At 38.0% G+C, this 20,164-nt stretch overlaps 1 non-coding gene across 1 annotated transcript; it reads left to right on the top strand.

The window, feature by feature from the left end:
• The first annotated feature begins 5,599 nt into the window (after positions 1–5,599).
• On the top strand, positions 5,600–5,707 carry LOC130959031 (small nucleolar RNA R71). Its single transcript, XR_009078128.1, has one exon. It is a non-coding gene; the product is annotated as a small nucleolar RNA R71 (small nucleolar RNA).
• Positions 5,708–20,164: the final 14,457 nt, after the last annotated feature.

Here is a 20,164-nt window from a genome sequence, read left to right as displayed (position 1 = left end):
ATCCTCTCAGTGAAAATGTTCAACGTACCCTGTCACGGCACGGCTAATCATCTGTCGGTCCTCAATCAGGTAGGAGTAGAATCCATTGATTCTTTTGCATCTGTCACTAACGCCCAGCCTTCAGGAGTTTGAAGCTCGTCACAGTCATTCAATCATTGAATCCTACTCAGAATACCACAGAAAAGGTTTAGACCTTCCGGATTCTCTTGAATGCCGCCATCAATTCTAGCTTATACCACGAAGATTTCGGTTAAAGAATCCAAGAGATAAACATTCAAGACTTGTTTGCTTGTAGAACGGGAGTGGTTGTCAGGCACGCGTTCATAAGTGAGAATGATGATGAGCGTCACATAATCATCACATTCATCAAGTTCTTGAGTGCGAATGAATATCTTGGAATAAGAACAAGCTGAATTGAATAGAAGAACAATAGTAATTGCATTAATACTCGAGGTACAGCAGAGCTCCACACCTTAATCTATGGTGTGTAGAAACTCCGCCGTTGAAAATACATAAGAACAAGGTCTAGGCATGGCCGAATGGCCAGCCTCCCAATAATCTAAGAACTCGATGTCCAAAGATGATCCTAAGATCGAAAATGATCCAAAGATGAAAAATACAATAGCAAAAGGTCTTATATATAAAAAACTAGTAGTCTAAGGTTTACAGAAATGAGTAAATGACAGAAAAATCCACTTCCGGGCCCACTTGGTGTGTGCTTGGGCTGAGCATTGAAGCATTTTCGTGTAGAGACTCTTCTTGGAGTTAAACACCAGCTTTTGTGCCAGTTTGGGCGTTTAACTCCCATTCTTGTGCCAGTTTCGGCGTTTAACGCCGGGCAGTTTTGAGCGGATTTGGAAAGCCGGTTTGGGCCATCAAATCTCGGGCAAAGTATGGAGTATTATATATTGCTGGAAAGCCCAGAATGTCTACTTTCGAACGCCGTTGAGAGCGCGCCAATTGGGCTTCTGTAGCTCGAGAAAATCTACTTCGAGTGCAGGGAGGTCAGAATCCAACAGCATCTGCAGTCCTTTTTAGTCTCTAAATCAGATTTTTGCTCAAGTCCCTCAATTTCAGCCAGAAAATACCTGAAATCACAGAAAAATACACAAACTCATAGTAAAGGCCAGAAAAGTGAATTTTAACTAAAAACTAATAAAAATATAATAAAAACTAACTAAAACATACTAAAAACATACTAAAAACAATGCCAAAAAGCGTATAAATTATCCGCTCATCACAACACCAAACTTAAATTGTTGCTTGTCCCCAAGCAACTAAAAATCAAATAAGATAAAGAGAAGAGAATATGCAATGAATTCCAAAACCATCTATCAAGATCAGTATTAATTAGATGAGCGAGGCTTTTAGCTTTTTGCCTCTGAACAGTTTTGGCATCTCACTCTATCCTTTGAAATTCAGAATGATTGACTTCTATAGGAACTCAGAATCCAGATAGTGTTTTTGATTCTCCTAGTTAAGTATGATGATTCTTGAACACAGCTACTTTATGAGTCTTGGCCGTGGCCCAAAGCACTCTGTCTTCCAGTATTACCACCGGATACATACATGCCACAGACACATAATTGGGTGAACCTTTTCAAATTGTGACTCAGCTTTGCTAGAATCCCCAATTAGAGGTGTCCAGGGTTCTTAAGCACACTCTTTTTGCCTTGGATCACAACTTTATTTCTTGCTTTTTCTTTTTCTCCCCTTTTTTTTCGTTCTTTTTCTTCTTTTTTCTTTTCGCTTCTTATTTCTTTTTTTTGTATTCACTGCTTTTTCTTGCTTCAACAATCATTTTTTTTATGATTTTTCAGATCCTCAGTAACATGTCTCCTTTTTCATCATTCTTTCAAGAGCCAACATTCATGAACAACAAATTCAAAAGACATATGCACTGTTTAAGCATACATTCAGAAAACAAAAGTATTGCCACCACATCAAAATAATTAATCTGTTATAAAATTCAAAATTCATGCAATTCTTCTCTTTTTTCAATTAAGAACATTTTTCATTTAAGAAAGGTGATGGATTCATAGGACATTCATAACTTTAAGGCATAGACACTAAGACACTAATGATCACAAGACACAAACATAGATAACATAAGCATAATTTTTGAAAAACAGGAAAATAAGGAACAAGGAAATTAAAGAACGGGTCCACCTTAGTGATGGCGGCTTGTTCTTCCTCTTGAAGGTCTTATGGAGTGCTTGAGCTCCTCAATGTCTCTTCCTTGCCTTTGTTGCTCCTCTCTCATGATTCTTTGATCTTCTCTAATTTCATGGAGGAGGATGGAATGTTCTTGGTGCTCCACCCTTAGTTGTCCCATGTTGGAACTCAATTCTCCTAGGGAGGTGTTGATTTGCTCCCAATAGTTTTGTGGAGGAAAGTGCATCCCTTGAGGTATCTCAGGGATTTCATGATGAGTTGGATCTCTTGTTTGCTCCATCCTTTTCTTAGTGATGGGCTTGTCCTCATCAATGGGGATGTCTCCCTCTATGTCAATTCCAACTGAATAACAGAGGTGCTAGATGAGATGAGGAAAGGCTAACCTTGCCAAGGTAGAGGACTTGTCCGCCACCTTATAAAGTTCTTGGGCTATAACCTCATGAACTTCTACTTCTTCTCCAATCATGATGCTATGAATCATGATGGCCCGGTCTAGAGTAACTTCAGACCGGTTGCTAGTGGGAATGATTGAGTGTTGGATAAACTCCAACCATCCCCTAGCTACGGGCTTGAGGTCATGCCTTCTCAATTGAACTGGCTTCCCTCTTGAATCTCTCTTCCATTGGGCGCCCTCTTCACAAATGACTGTGAGGACTTGGTCCAACCTTTGATCAAAGTTGACCCTCTTTGAGTTTGAAAGGGACCTCGGGGATCACCTTCTTCAAGGCCACAACTTCATAGAAGTGGTCTTGATGCACCCTTGAGATGAATCTCTCCATCTCCCATGACTCGGAGGTGAAAGCTTTTGCCTTCCCTTTCCTCTTTCTAGAGGTTTCTCCGGCCTTGGATGCCATAAATGGTTATGGAAAAACAAAAAGCAATGCCTTTACCACACCAAACTTAAAAGGTTTGCTCGTCCTCGAGCAAAAGAAGAAAGAAGAGAGTAGAAGAAGAAGAAATAGAGGAGATGGAGATGGCTTTGTGGTTCGGCCAAAGGGGAAGAAGTAGTGTTTAGGTTGTGTGAAAATAAGGGGGTGAAGATGGGTTTATATAGGGGTGGAGAGAGGGGTAGGGTTCGGCTATGGGAGGGTGGGTTTGGGAGGGAAAGTGGTTTGAATTTGAATGGTGAGGTAGGTGGGGTTTAATGAAATATGGATGTGAGTGGTGAAGAGAAAGATGGGATTTGATAGGTGAGGGGTTTTTGGGAAAGAGTGTTTGAGGTGATTGGTGAATGGGTGAAGAAGAAGAGAGAGGGTGGTGGGGTAGGTGGGGATCCTGTGGGGTCCACAGATCCTGAGGTGTCAAGGAAAAGTCATCCCTGCACCAAGTGGCGAGCAAAAATGCTCTCTGTGCCAATTCTGGCGTTAAACACCGGGATGGTGCCCATTTCTGGCGTTTAACACCAACTTCTTGCCCTTTCCTGGCGTTTAACGCCCAGTCTGGCACCATTCTGGGCGTTAAACGCCCAGAATGGTGCCAGACTGGGCGTTAAACGCCTATTTGCTGCCCTTACTGGGGTTTAAACGCCAGCAAGGTCTTCCTCCAGGGTGTGCTATTTTTCTTTCTGTTTTTCATTCTGTTTTTGCTTTTTCAATTGATTTTGTGACTTCTCATGATCATCAACCTACAGAAAACATAAAATAACAAAGGAAAATAGATAAAATATAACATTGGGTTGCGTCCCAACAAGCGCTTCTTTAATGTCAATAGCTTGACAGAGGGCTCTCATGGAGCCTCACAGATACTCAGAGCAATGTTGGAACCTCCCAACACCAAACTTAGAGTTTGAATGTGGGGGTTCAACACCAAACTTAGAAGTTGGTTGTGGCCTCCTAACACCAAACTTAGAGTTTGACTGTGGGGGCTCTGTTTGTCTCTATTTTGAGAGAAGCTCTTCATGCTTCCTCTCCATGGTGACAGTGGGATATCCTTGAGCCTTAAACACAAAGGATTCTTTATTCACTTGAATGATCAATTCTCCTCTGTCCACATCAATCACAGCCTTTGCTGTGGCTAGGAAGGGTCTGCCAAGTATGATGGACTCATCCATGCACTTCCCAGTCTCTAGGACTATGAAATCAGCAGGGATGTAATGGTCTTCAATCTTTACCAGAACATCCTCTACAAGCCCATAAGCTTGTTTTCTTGAGTTATCTGCCATCTCTAGTGAGATTCTTGCAGCTTGTACCTCAAAGATCCCTAGCTTCTCCATTATAGAGAGAGGCATGAGGTTTACACTTGACCCTAGGTCATACAGAGCCTTCTTAAAGGTCATGGTGCCTATGGTACAAGGTATTGAAAACTTCCCAAGGTCTTGTCTCTTTTGAGGTAATCTCTGCCTAGACAAGTCATCCAGTTCTTTGGTGAGCAAAGGAGGTTCGTTCTCCCAAGTCTCATTACCAAATAACTTGTCATTTAGCTTCATGATTGCTCCAAGGTATTTAGCAACTTGCTCTTCAGTGACATACTCATCCTCTTCAGAGGAAGAATACTCATCAGAGCTCATGAATGGCAGAAGTAAATCTAAATGAATCTCTATGGTCTCATTATGAGCCTCAGATTCCCATGGTTCCTCATTAGGGAACTCATTGAAGGCCAATGGACGTCCATTGAGGTCTTCCTCAGTGGCGTTCACTGCCTCTTCCTCCTCTCCAAATTCGGCCATGTTGATGGCCTTGCACTCTCCTTTTGGATTTTCTTCTATATTGCTTGGAAGAGTACTAGGAGGGAGTTCAGTAATTTTCTTGCTCAGCTGACCCACTTGTGCCTCTAAGTTTCTAATGGAGGACCTTGTTTCAGTCATGAAACTTTGAGTGGTTTTGATTAGATCAGAGACCATGGTTGCCAAGTCAGAGTGGTTCTGCTTAGAATTCTCTGTCTGTTGCTGAGAAGATGATGGAAAAGGCTTGCCATTGCTAAACCTATTTCTTCCACCATTATTGTTGTTGAAACCTTGTTGAGGTCTCTGTTGATCCTTCCATGAGAGATTTGGATGATTTCTCCATGAAGAATTATAGGTGTTTCCATAGGGTTCTCCCATGTAATTTACCTCTTCCATTGAAGGATTCTCAGGATCATAAGCTTCTTCTTCAGATGAAGCATCCTTAGTACTGCCTGGTGCAGCTTGCATTCCAGACAGACTTTGAGAAATCAAATTGACTTGCTGAGTCAATATCTTGTTCTGAGCCAATATGGCATTCAGAGTATCAATCTCAAGAACTCCTTTCTTCTGATTTGTCCCATTGTTCACAGGATTCCTTTCAGAAGTGTACATGAATTGGTTATTTGCAACCATTTCAATTAGTTCTTGAGCTACTGCAGGCGTCTTCTTCAGATGAAGAGATCCTCCAGCAGAGCTATCCAAAGATATCTTGGACAGTTCAGACAGACCATCATAGAAGATACCTATGATGCTCTATTCAGAAAGCATATCAGAGGGACACTTTCTGATCAATTGTTTGTATCTTTCCCAAGCTTCATAGAGGGATTCTCCTTCCTTCTGTCTGAAGGTTTGGACTTCCACTCTAAGCTTACTCAATTTTTGAGGTGGAAAGAACTTTGCCAAGAAGGCATTGTCTAGCTTTTCCCAAGAGTTCAGGCTTTCTTTAGGTTGTGAGTCCAACCATATCCTAGCTCTGTCTCTTATAGCAATAGGGAATAGTATAAGTCTGTAGACCTTAGGGTCAACCCCATTAGTTTTGACAATGTCACAGATTTGCAAGAATTCAGCTAAAAACTGATAAGGATCTTCCAATGGAAGTCCATGGAACTTGCAATTCTGTTGCATTAGAGAAACTAATTGAGGCTTAAGCTCAAAGTTGTTTGCTCCAATGGCAGGGATAGAGATGCTTCTCCCATAGAAGTCGGGAGTAGGTGCAGTAAAGTCACCCAGCACTTTCCTTCCATTGTTAGCATTGTTGTTGTTTTCGGCTGCCATGGATTCTTCTTCTTTGAAGATTTCTGTTAGGTCCTCTACAGAGAGTTGTGCCTTAGCTTCTCTTAGCTTTCGCTTCAAGGTCCTTTCAGGTTCAGGGTCAGCCTCATATGAAAGAGAAGAGAACAAGAAAATATGAAAGAGAAGAGAACAAGAAAATATGGAATCCTCTATGTCACAGTATAGAGATTCCTTGAGGTGTCAGAGGAAAAGAAAAATAGAAGGAAGAAGTAGAAGAATTCGAACTTATCAAGAGAGATGGAGTTCGAATTGTGCATTAAGAAATAGTGTTAGTCCATAAATAGAAGGATGTGAGAAGAGGGGAAGAAATTTTCGAAAATTAGGTAAAAGATTTTAAAAACATTTTGAAAAATTGATTGATAATTTTCGAAAACTAAGAGTGGAAAAGAAATCAAGTGCTTTTTGAAAAAGATTTTGAAATTAGAAATCAAAAAGATTTGATTGAAAACTATTTTGAAAAATATGTGATTAAAAAGATATGATTGAAAAGTTATGGTTTTAAAAAGATGTGATTGAGAAGATATGATTTGAAAAACAATTTAAAAAGATTTGATTTTAAAAAATTAATGACTTGGCTAACAAAGAAAGATATGATTCAAACATTAAACCTTTCTCAATGGAAAAGGCAGCATACTTGAAATGTTGAATCAAATCATTAATTGATAGCAAGTATTTTTGAAAAAGGAGAGAAATTGATTTTGAAAACATATGATTGAAAAGATATGATTTGAAAAAGATTTGATTTTGAAAAATTTTGAAAACTTGAAAAAAATTTGAATTGAAAACAGAATCTTCCCTCTTGTGCCATCCTGGCGTTAAACGCCCAGAATGGTGCACATTCTGGCGTTTAACGCCCAAAGCACTACCCTTTTGGGCGTTAAACGCCCAGCCAGGCACCCTGGCTGGCGTTTAAACGCCAGTTTGCCTTCTTCACTTGGCGTTTTGAACGCCCAGCTTTTTCTGTATAATTCCTCTGCTGTATGTTCTGAATCTTCAATTCTCTGTATTATTGACTTGAAAAGACACAAATAAAAATTTTTTTTTTGGATTTTCAATAATAAAGAAAAATCAAAATGCAACTAAAATTAAATAAACAATGCATGCAAGACACCAAACTTAGAAGTTTGTATACTATTGACACTAACAAAATGAGAATGCATATGAGAAACAACAAAACACTCAAGACAAGAGAATTTAAAGATCAGAATAAGGAAATCATCAAGAACATCTTGAAGATCACTTAAGACACATGAATGAATGCAAAAAGAACAGAAACATGCAATTGACACCAAACTTAACATGAGACACTAGACTCAACAAGAAACAAAAATATTTTTGGTTTTTATGATTTTGTAATTTTTTTGGTTTTTTCGAAAATTAAGTGGAAAAGAAAATAAAGGTATCAAAATTCTTAATGAGAATTCCAAGAATCATGCAATGTTAGTCTAAAGCTTTAGTCTAAAGGAATTAGACATGGCTAGCCAAGCTTCAGCAGGACATTGCATTCAAGAGCTAAATTGATGAGAATCAATCAGCTTTGGTGATGATAAGAACATCACCTTGAAACACTAGAATTCAATCTTAAGAACTCTGAAGATAAATACCTAATCTAAGCAACAAGATGAACCGTCAGTTGTCCATACTCGAAACAATCCCCGGCAACGGCGCCAAAAACTTGGTGCACGAAATTGTGATCACTACTTTTCACAACTCAAATAATCCCCGGTAATGAATCAAAAACTTGGTGCTCAATACCATGGTATAAACACAACTTCGCACAACTAACCAGCAAGTGCACTGGGTCGTCCAAGTAATAAACCTTACGCGAGTGAGGGTCGATCCCACGGAGATTGTTGGTATGAAGCAATCTATGGTCACCTTGTAAATCTCAGTCAGGCAGATTCAAATGGTTATGAATGATATATGAATAAAGCATAAAGATAGAGATACTTATGTAATTCATTGGTGAGAACTTCAGATAAGCGAATGGAGATGCTTTGTCCCTTCCGTCTATCTGCTTTCCTACTGTCTTCATCCAATCCTTCTTACTCCTTTCCATGGCAAGCTGTATGTAGGGTTTCACCGTTGTCAGTGGCTACCTCCCATCCTCTCAATGAAAATGTTCAACGCACCCTGTCACGGCACGGCTAATCATCTGTCGGTCCTCAATCAGATTGGAGTAGAATCCATTGATTCTTTTGCGTCTGTCACTAACGCCCAGCCTTCAGGAGTTTGAAGCTCGTCACAGTCATTCAATCATTGAATCCTACTCAGAATACCACAGACAAGGTTTAGACCTTCCGGATTCTCTTGAATGCCGCCAGCAATTCTAGCTTATACCACGAAGATTCCAGTTAAAGAATCCAAGAGATAAACATTCAAGCCTTGTTTGCTTGTAGAACGAGAGTGGTTGTCAGGCACGCGTTCATAAGTGAGAATGATGATGAGCGTCACCTAATCATCACATTCATCAAGTTCTTGAGTGCGAATGAATATCTTGGAATAAGAACAAGCTGAATTGAATAGAAGAACAATAGTAATTGCATTAATACTCGAGATACAGCAGAGCTCCACACCTTAATGTATGGTGTGTAGAAACTCCACCGTTGAAAATACATAAGAACAAGGTCTAGGCATGGCTGAATGGCCAGCCTCCCAATAATCTAAGAACTCGATGTCCAAAGATGATCCTAAGATCGAAAATGATCCAAAGATGAAAAATACAATAGCAAAAGGTCTTATTTATAAAGAACTAGTAGCCTAAGGTTTACAGAAATGAGTAAATGACAGAAAAATCCACTTCCCGGCCCACTTGGTGTGTGCTTGGGCTGAGAATTGAAGCATTTTCGTGTAGAGACTCTTCTTGGAGTTAAACGCCAGCTTTTGTGCCAGTTTGGGCGTTTAACTCCCATTCTTGTGCCAGTTTCGGCGTTTAACGCCGGGCAGTTTTGAGCTGATTTGGAAAGCCGGTTTGGGCCATCAAATCTCGAGCAAAGTATGGAGTATTATACATTGCTGGAAAGCCCAGACTGTCTACTTTCCAACTCCGTTGAGAGCGCGCCAATTGGGCTTCTGTAGCTCCAGAAAATCTACTTCGAGTGCAGGGAGGTCAGAATCCAACAGCATCTGCAGTCCTTTTCAGTCTCTAAATCAGATTTTTGCTCAAGTCCCTCAATTTCAGCCAGAAAATACCTGAAATTACAGAAAAACACACAAACTCATAGTAAAGTCTAGAATAGTGAATTTTAACTAAAAACTAATAAAAATATAATAAAAACTAACTAAAACATACTAAAAACATACTAAAAACAATGCCAAAAAGCGTATAAATTATCCGCTCATCACTCTCCATACCAGCTTGTGTATGGAAAGGCATGTCACTTGCCAATGGAACTGGAACATAAGGCCTACTAGGCCACCAGATTCCTAAACCTTGATGCCAAGTTAGCTGGAGAAAAACGATTGCTCTAGTTAAATGAGCTAGAGGAATTTAGACTCAATGCTTTCGAGAATGCAAAAATTTACAAAGAGAAAGCAAAAAGATGGCATGATAAGAAATTGTCATCCAGAGTCTTTGAGCCAGGGCAGAAAGTTCTGCTATTTAATTATAGGCTCAGATTATTCCCCGAAAAATTGAAATCCCGGTCGGGAGGGCCATATGTGATTACAAGTGTGTCACCATATGGATACGTAGAGCTCCAGGATAATGATTCTAACAAAAAGTTCATTGTTAATGGACAGAGAGTCAAACATTATCTTGAAAGCAATTTTCAGCAAGAATCAGTAATAGTCCTGCTAAAGACAATAAAGAAGCACTTGCTGGGAGGCAACCCAGCCATTTACAAAATTTATTTGTTAATTAATTAATTTTTACAGGTATATGTCAAGTATCTTCAAGGTAAGATAGCAACTGCTTAAGTTCACAGAGTTACAGAAGGAATCAGAGGATAAAACAGCAAAAAAAGGAAGCTCACTAGTGCGAAAAAGCCAGTAAAAGCTGTTTTGGGCATTGAACGCCCAAATGAAGCACCTACTGGGCGTTCAACGCCAGTAAGGATAGCCATCTGGGCGTTAAACGCCAGAAAGGAGCATCTTCTGGGTGTTGAACGCCAGAAAGAAGCACCTTCTGGGCGTTCAACGCCAGATTTGCAGCGTCCTGGGCGTTCAGAAAAACGCCCAGTGACAAAGGAGTTCCTGGCGTTCAACGCCAGAAAGAAGCAACAGCTGGGCGTTGAACGCCCAGGAGAAGCTGCACATGGGCGTTAAACGCCCAAAACATGCAGCGTTTGGGCGTTTTAACGCCAGGATGGTGGGGAGGAGGTAAATTCGTTTTTACTTCACAAAATTTTTAATTCTCTATATTTCAATTTATGATTTCTTGCATAAACATGTTCCAAACTATCATCCTTCAGTTCCAAAAAAAAATTTATCCTAATTTCTAAAAACCCTAATTTCTAAAATCCCTTTTTCAAAAATATCAAATATATCTTAATGCATAAACACAAATCTTTTTCCAATCCAATCCAACTCTTTTCAAAACATAATTATCTTTTAAAATCTTTTTCAAATATTCAGATTTATCTTTTTCAAATATCAATCACAACTTTTTAATTTTAAATTATATCTTTTTCTTATTTATCTTTTATAAATCATATCTTCTATCTTATCTTTTGAATATTTTCGAAAACCCACCCCCTCTCCCTTTAAAATCCACATTCGGCCTCCCTCCTCTCATCCACCATTCGACATTAGCTCTCCTTCTATCCCTCTCCTTTCTTTTCTTTTGCTTGAGGACAAGCAAACCTCTAAGTTTGGTGTGTTCATCCGTGATCACAAAAACATACTCACTTAGATCATGGCTCCTAAAGGAAAATAATCCACTCCAAGAGGCAAGAAAGAGAGTATTCCAAAACCACTTTGGAATCAAGGGAAGTTCTTAACCAAAGAACATTCAAACCATTACTACAAAAGTAAAGTTCGATCAGAAAGAAGATGAATATCTGAAGATCCAATAGCAAATTCGAAACAGGAACTGGGAAATCCTAGCTAATCTGGAAACAAAAGTAGGAAGGAATATGGTTCAGGAGTTCTATGCTAATTTGTGGCAAACAGACAGGCAAAGAATATCTGGAACTGCCCTCTATGACTATCAGACCTTGGTCAGAGGAAAGATTGTTCACATCCACCCTGACAAAATCAGGGAGATCTTTAAGCTGCCTCAGCTGAAAGATGACCCAGACTCCTTTAATAGGTGAATGATGAGAACAAACAAGGGTCTGGACAAGATTCTAGAGGATATATGCATCCTTGGAGCCAGGTGGACCACCAGCACCACTGGCATCCCAATTCAACTCAAGAGAGAAGATCTCAAACCAGTCGCCAAAGGCTGGCTGGACTTCATTGGGCATTCTATATTGCCCACTAGCAACCATTCTGAAGTCACTGTTAAAAGAGTTGTGATGATTCACTGCATCATGTTGGGAAGAGAAGTAGAAGTTCATCAAATAATCTCGTGTGAACTTTACAAAATAGCAAACAAGAACTCCAAAGATGCCAAATTGGCTTATCCAAGCTTAATTTCTATGCTCTGCAAAGATGCTGGAGTAAGGATGGGAATAATTGAGTATATCTCACTTGAGCGGCCAATCACTAAAATATTAATGGAAAAATAACAGTTGCAGGATGACCCCATCAAGAGGAGAGCACATGAATTCCTCCCAGAAATCCCTCAATTTGAATACTGGGAGCATCTTGAGGCATCTGTTTCCAAGTTGCAAGAAGCTATGGACCAAATAAAGGAAGAACAGAATAATCAAAATAGCATGCTTTGCAAATTGCTTAGGGAACAAGAGGAGCAAGGGCGTGACTTGAGGGAACTGAAGCGTTAGAAATTAATTCTTGAAGGACCAAGCACCCCACAGACTAGAGGAGCATCCACTTCCCAAAATACAGGTTGTTAAGTTCTAATCTTAGCTTTAACTCTGTGATAGTTGTTACTATACGAATTTACCTTAGAAGTTATATAGGAGTAGTGGTAATTAGTATATCTATTTTGATTTTATTTTCAATTAAGTTATAATTTATTTTTTCTCATCATCATCAAACATGAATAAAATTGTAGATTTTTAAAATAAAGAGGTAATTTATATCTTTCGAGTTCTTAATAAGAAAAATTATAATTAATTATATGTGGTGGCAATACTTTTTGTCTTCTGAATGAATGCTTGAACATTGCATATTTTTTATCTTGAATTTTATGAATGTTAAAATTATTGGCTCTTGAAAGAATGAGGAACACGAGACATATTATTGCTGATCTGAAAAATTATGAATTTGATTCTTGAAGCAAGAAAAAGCAGTGAAAAAAAAGAGAGCAAGAGGTAGAAAAAGCCAATAGCCCTTTAAATCAAAAGGCAAGGGTGAAAAGGATCCAAGGCTTTGAGCATCAATGGATAGGAGGGCCCAAGGAAATAAATCCAGGCCTAAACGGCTAAATCAAGCTGTCCCTAACCATGTGCTTGTGGCATGCAGGTCCAAGTGAAAAGCTTGAGACTGAGTGGTTAAAGTCGTGATCCAAGGCAAAAGAGTGTGCTTAAGAACTCTGGACACCTCTAATTAGGGACTTGAGCAAAGCTAAGTCACAATTTGAAAAGGTTCACCCAGTTATGTGTCTGTGGCATTTATGTATCCGGTGGTAATACTGGAAAACAAAGTGCTTAGGGTCACGGCCAAGACTCATAAAGTAGCTGTGTTCAAGAATCAACATACTACACTAAGAGAATCAATAATATTATCTGAATTCTGAGTTCCTATAGATGCCAATCATTCTAAATTTCAAAGGATAAAGTGAGATGCCAAAACTGTTCAGAAACAAAAAGCTACTAGCCCCGCTCATCTAAATTAGAATCTGAGCTTCACTTAAAACTCTGAGATATTATTGCTTCTTAATTTCTTTTTATCCTATTTTATTTATCTAGTTGCTTGAGGACAAGCAACAATTTAAGTTTGGTGTTGTGATGAGTGGATATTTTATACGCTTTTTGGGGGTAATTTCATATAGATTTTAGCATGTTTTAATTAGTTTTTAATATAATTTTATTAGTTTTTAAGCAAAAATCATATTTCTGGACTTTACTATGAGTTTGTGTGTTTTTCTGTGATTTCAGGTATTTTCTGGCTGAAATTGAGGGAGCTGAGCAAAAATCTGATTTAGGTTATAAAATGACTGCTGATGCTGTTGGATTCTGACCACCCTACACTCGGAATGGAGGTTTTGGAGCTACAAGAGTCCAATTGGCGCGTTCTCAATTGGGTTGGAAAGTAGACATTCAGGGCTTTTCAGCAATATATAATAGTCCATACTTTGCGCAAAGATAGACGATGTAAACTGGCGTTCAACGTCAGTTTCATGTTGCAGTATAGCGTCCAGCGCCAGAAACAGGTTACAAGTTGAAGTTCAACACCAAAAACACGTTACAACCTGGCGTTCAACTCCAGAAACAGCCCAGGCACGTGAGAAGCTTAAGTCTCAGCCCCAGCACACACCAAGTGGGCCCCATGAGTGGATTTCTGCACCAATTATCTTAGTTTACTCATTTTCTGTAAACCTAGGTTACTAGTTTAGTATTTAAACAACTTTTACAGACTTATTTTGGATCTCATAACATTTTTAGATCCGAATTTTATACTCTTTGACGGCATGAGTCTCTAAACTCCATTGTTGGGGGTAAGGAGCTCTGCAGCGTCTCGATGAATTACTGCAATTATTTCTGTTTCTCCATTCAAACATGCGTGTTCCTATCTAAGATGTTCATTCGCGCTTAACTAGGGTGAAGGTGGTGATCCGTGACACTCATCACCTTCCTCAATCCATGAATGTGTGTCTGACAATCACCTCCGTTCTACATCAGATTGAATAAGTATCTCTTAGATTCCTTAATCAGAATCTTCGTGGTATAAGCTAGAATTGATGGCGGCATTCATGAGAATCCGGAAAGTCTAAACCTTGTCTGTGGTATTCCGAGTAGGATTCTGGGATTGGATGACTGTGATGAGCTTCAAACTCGCGAGTGTTGGGCGTGATGACAAACGCAAAAGAATCAATGGATTCTATTCTGACATGATCGAGAATCAACAGCTGATTAGCCGTGCTATGACAGAGCATTTGGACCATTTTCACTGAGAGGATGGGAAGTAGCCATTGACAACGGTAACACCCTTCATAAAGCTCGCCATGGAAGGAACTTTGCACTTTTGCATGAGAGGAATATCATGTTACAGGAATTCAGAAGACAAAGCATCTCCAAAACTCCAACATATTCTCCATTATTGCACAACAAGTAATTATTTCACGCTCTTTTATTTTTTTTAGTAATTCAAACTGATAATTATAATTGATCTCCTGACTAAGAATAATAAAATAAACATAGCTTGCTTCAAACCAACAATCTCCGTGGGATTGCAAAAGTGTGATTGCAATTTCGTGCACCAGTCACCACGCCTCTACTGCTGGAGAACACCGCTGCCGCCACTAAGATCCACTGCTGGTAAGGGTTTTAAGTTGGTTTTGCTTTTAATTGAGGTTTCAGGAACTTCATTACCGCTGTATGTTGTTCACGTTGCCGCTACCGCTTGAGGTGGCTGCCGGTGTTGCCGCCAGATCAGTTTAAAGATCGTTGCTATTTTGATTTTCTTATTTCAGTAAGTGTTTATGTTTCAAAAATCCCTGCATTAGTATTCTATTATGTTTGGTTATAAACTCTGAGATTCTGTTAACGTAGGATCGTGTTTTGAGTGTTGCGTTTCGCTCTTAAGCTGCTGTGATTACTGCGAAAGTGATCAGGGGCTGAGGTTTCAGCTGTTGTTGGTTTCGAGCTAAGAGAAAAGAACTCGGTTTGTGCGTTTAGTTTATGAGTTTGACTTATCGAGGTAGGGGATTTTTATGAAAAGTTAATTTATTTTAAAGTGGAATTGTTATAAATTGATATGATGAGCGAAATGCTTTTTTGGTGATTATATAAGTCTTATGCATTGTCTGATTTGTCTTGGATGAATATGGTTGTTTGCTTGATTGAAATAAGGTTTAATTTTCTTAAAATGGAGATTTCTGATAGGTTTGATTTGAAATAGTTTTAATATTTAAAAGTCTAGATTTGGTTTTATTGAAAACTGATTTGGTCTTAAACCTGTTGGAAAGAGTTGAGGTCTGGTTTGGTTGGGACCCAGAAAGGGTGGCAAAGTCTAAGTTTAAGGGGAGATACTGTCGAAATTTCTATAAAATCTGTGACTTTGTTTGAAAACGTTATTTTGAAAATAATAAATTATGCTTTGCATTGAATTACTGATAAATGAATAATGTTTGAACTTATTTTCTTAAGAAAATTATTATATTTTGAATAAAAATTATTTAAGAAAAGAATTATGTTTTAAAGTCGATTTAAAGATAAAAATTCTTATGTTTTGAAATTTGATATAAGTAAACAGATTTGGAGGAGTTTTAGTGTATTTAAAAGAAACTTGAAGTTCTATTAACTGATTTCACTTGACGTTTTAGGAAAAGTTTGAAGTATTCTCTGGAACTTTGATTTGGCAAAACTAAAACAATTTCTGAGCCTTTGGAAACAGGTTTGGGAATGAAATTGAAAATTGGATTTTAGTTTAAAAGAATTTGGTTTTAGTTTAAGTAAGTTGGTTTTGAAATTGGTTCGGAATATTCGGATATGTGATTTGGTTTTAGTTTAAATTCTATTTTTATTTATTTAAATCAAGAAGCTAAGGTTTTAGAGGTTTTCATTGAATCTAAGGAAATGAGTTAGGTTATTCTTCCCTAAAGTCTTGAGACTCTGCTGAGGAATTTTATGGCCAAATCCTGATTTAGAATGAATGATTTTTTTGAAATAAGACATTGATCCTGAATGATTATGGATATTATCGAGATTGATGAGTTATTGTTTGGTAGGCATAAGGGTCGGGTTCGTCCCGCTTGCGCTAAGTTGTAGGCATAAAGACCGGGTTCGTCCCGCTTATGCTGAGAGATATGAGGTCTATGGCAGAGTATCACGCTCGCATCCTTTCGGAATCACAAGAGTGTGCGCGGGAACTATATCCCTGGACCGTGTACCGAATACGATATCCTTGGGGGTGCCCATTTTATTTGTGACCGAAAGGCAACATCCCGGGGGGATGTGTCGGTTTGGCAATTGAACCGACAATGTGATATCACAGCCAGTAGGACAGACATTCATCATTTGCATCTATGTGACAATGTTTGGGTGTGAATATTGTAACTAGTTTCCCTATGTGAATACTTATGTTAACTATTCTACTTGTTGTAATTGCTCTTGATTGTGCTTGAACTACATTAATTGTGATTGTGTTTGATTGGTTAGTTTGTGAAGAATTGGTTTATGATTGAGTTGTTTAGGCCGGGAGACCTATTAGATTGGATGGGCCTAAGGCTGTGGTTGGTATGTTTGAGGTCTAGTTCTGTATAAAGTATCTGACTGGTTCAGCATAAACTTAATAAACCTATGCTTGGAACATGATGGTCATTTATACTGCATAGGTAACCACTTTCATGTTTATGGTCTAGTAAAGTCTGAAAAATTCAAACACTTACACCATAGACTTAATTGAACCTATGCTTGGGACATGTTGGTCATTCATACTGCCTAGGATAACTTTTATGATTTTACAAGAAAGGAAAAGGGTTTTTGATTTTGATAAATTTACCAAGTTCTCTTTAAAAAGGATTTTTGGATTTTGAGTGTGAACCCATGGTTTTTGGAAAGACTCATCAGACGAGCAATTATCACTGTAATATAAAAAAGGATTTATTTTACGTATCTTATTATAGCAATTCTATAACCCTATAGTGAGGACCAGCGAGGACGGTGTTCTCACTCCCCTATAGTTTTTTCCTTTTCAGGATATGGACGATGAAGTTTTAGAGGAGTTTATTAGTTTTTCTGTTATTCGGTATTTTTGTATTATCTTAGTTATTATTTTTTTCCTCGCATTTATCTTTATCAATTTTGTAAGAGGGAAAGGAATTTGTGATATGTATCTTTGTAAGTTATCGTTATGTATATATATGTATATGTTTTCAACGAAAAAGTGTTTTTGAAAGCTTATGCTGTTTTAAGTTTTAAACAGGCTCCTATTTTAGTATTAAATATGTTTCGAGTCATCGTGATATCCAAACTATCAGAGTGGCGCAGCTGGAAGCGTGACGTTCTGATAGTGAGGGTGTTACAAAAATGGTAAATATGCATTATGCAAAAAATTGTGTAAATTGTGATTTTTGATCAATTTCGACGGGCCATAACATGGCGCTCAGAGATCAAAATTGACTAAACTTTAGCTTAGATTAAGGCTAGTTAAAAGATCTTTAAAACTATCTAATAACAGAGGAAAATAGATAATTGTACAAAAAGTTATGAAGATTGAAAATGGGTACAAAAATCTCTCAATGATTATGCAGAAAACCAGAATTTTGGCCTAGTGTGCGTGCGCACTACTCAGGATGAGTGTAAGTGCTCGTGCGTATGCACACAACGGGAAGGACTTGCTGATCAGTGTGTGCGCACAGAGGTGTGCATGCACACAGGTCCTATTTTATTAAAAAAAACTCTGTTTTTATGACTGTTTAGCCTTCCCGGTAAGTTTATAAACCCTTGTAACCCCCAAATGAGGTCCGATAACTAGTATTAAGGTTCTGAAATGAGTAGAGTAAATTAAATGGATTGCATTTAATTACTTCTGGTTAAACGCTTGGGTTAGCCGGATGATGTTGTTGTTGGGATGGTGGTTCGTCCCGCTCGCGGTGAGGACGGTGGTATTATCCTGCTCACGAGTGAATGGAATTGATTGTTGGTAGAGAGCTGGGACTAATAAATTCTAAGTTGGAGAAATTAAATAAGGGAATGTGATTTTCGAATCTAATGATTATGAAATTATTAAGGGCATTACTGTTGACTAATTGTGGTCTGAATGACTGAAATGACAAGGACGGTGGTTAATCTCGCTTGTTCTTGGTTCCTAAGTAAGGATGGCGGTTATTCCCACTTACTCGTGGTTTTTCTTGGATGAAAGGTGAGATGGCACACTCCATTGATGTGAGATGGCACTCTCTATTGTTTGGCATGTCTATACCTCTGGGAGAAGGTGAGACGACACTCTCCGTTGAGATAATGGTACCATGACTTGATAATTTTCTCCTAGGGATACACACCGAGAGATTGATCCAGGGTGTCAACTGGATTTTGTATCGGGTTTTGGCAAATAACCGATACAAGAGCTAATAGCTAGTAGGACAGACATGCATTATGTAAATCTATCTATTATTGTTTGGGTGTGCCTATTGTTCTTGGATTGCCTATATGAATAACTTAGTTTAACTGCTAATCGCCATATTTGTCGTATTTGCTCTTGTTTGTGTCTGAATCTTATTATTTGTGTTTGCCGCTATTAAACTGATTACTAAATTAAATACTAATCAACTGTGATATTGAAAAGAAAGATGCTGAGAGGTATTAGGGAGAACGAAGATTAAGGACCATTGATATAGATGAGGACTTAGTATATTCTGACCCTGTTTGGTTTAGTAAAACCCTAAGCTCGAATCTTGGATGTTGGAGTTTAGAATTGCCTAGCGGGTTCATATAGTTTTACATAGTTTCTATTTAAAACTATTACCGTACTTGGAACCTTTGGGTTCTCACCCGTTATGGAATTTGTTAATTTTCAGATACAGGACGTGACGCACCCCATTGAGTGTGCTAGATTTCTCTTTGTAAAGCGAAGACTATTCTGGGATTGTATTTTGTACTTAGTATATCTATTCTCCACTTTTGAATATGTTATATCCCTCTCCCCTCTTAGAGTTTTATTTTGGAGAAATAGGTTCGTGTTTTGGTATATGACAAACCACAATTTGATGGTTTATTTTGTATTAAAATGAGTGAATTTTATCAACTTATCCTACATTTATTTGTTGAAATAGTATGATTTTTTGAATTCCTCCTAAATTGTGCTTAAGATTAAAAACATTCTTTTTAGGCTCTTAATTTGCTAAATTTAATTCACTTTAATCCCATTCGATACCTTGATGTGTTTGTTGAAATGATTTCAGATTTAGAAGGCAAAGATGGATTGAAGAAGTGAAGAAAAGGCATGCAAATTGAAGAATTCATGAAAAAATGAAGTATGGAGCATTTCAGGGTCATGCGTACGGACACCTCATGCGTACGCATGAATGTGAAGTTGTGCGTAAAATTGCCTCATGCATATGCATGTTTTGGAAATTCGCGAATTCATGCGTACGCATGAGGCATGCGTACGCACGACTGTCAGCACATGACTTCACTTAAGTGAACACGTGGGTCGCAATTTCAGGGCTTTCTTATACCTAATCCAACTCATTTATGAAATATTTCAAGCCAAACTCAAGGAGGATGAGGAGAGAGCAATTAAGATAGCTTTTGTGATGTTTTAGGTTAGATTTCTTGAGAGAGAAGATAGCTTCTCTCTAGAATTTAGGGTTTTAGGTTATTTCTCTCCATAGATTTAGATTTTGATCTTGTTTTAAGTTAGTTTTAATTATAATTTCTTGTTTTAGCATCTTAATTCTCTTAATTCACTTGTTAATTTCTTATATTTTTTGCTTCCATGCTCTTGTTCATTTTGATCCATTTAATGCAATTTTGATTGGTATTTGTGTATGATTGTATCTTTTATAATTTTTATCTCAATAAACAAACATTATATATATACTTGTGTGTCTATGTTTTGACAAACATAAATACCAAAAACAAATGTTGCCTCAAGTCTTTTATTGCAATCCATTATTATTTTCTTATTTATTTATTTATTTATTATGGGGTGCATCATGCTTTTAGGAGTGAGTCTCATTAATGTATCCTTAAGTGAAAAAATTGAATAGCTTTTCTTTTTTTTATTTTGGTAAAAGACGGGGCTCTAATTGCATGGGGCATTGAAACCCTTCTGCAATCATCCTCAAGTATGAGACTTTAC

This window comes from Arachis stenosperma, chromosome 10 (genome assembly GCF_014773155.1).
Source record: "Arachis stenosperma cultivar V10309 chromosome 10, arast.V10309.gnm1.PFL2, whole genome shotgun sequence".
In the NCBI taxonomy this organism is placed as follows: domain Eukaryota; kingdom Viridiplantae; phylum Streptophyta; class Magnoliopsida; order Fabales; family Fabaceae; genus Arachis; species Arachis stenosperma.
The sequence above is the reverse complement of the archived record's forward strand: the minus strand, read 5'-3'. Positions and strand labels throughout refer to the sequence as shown.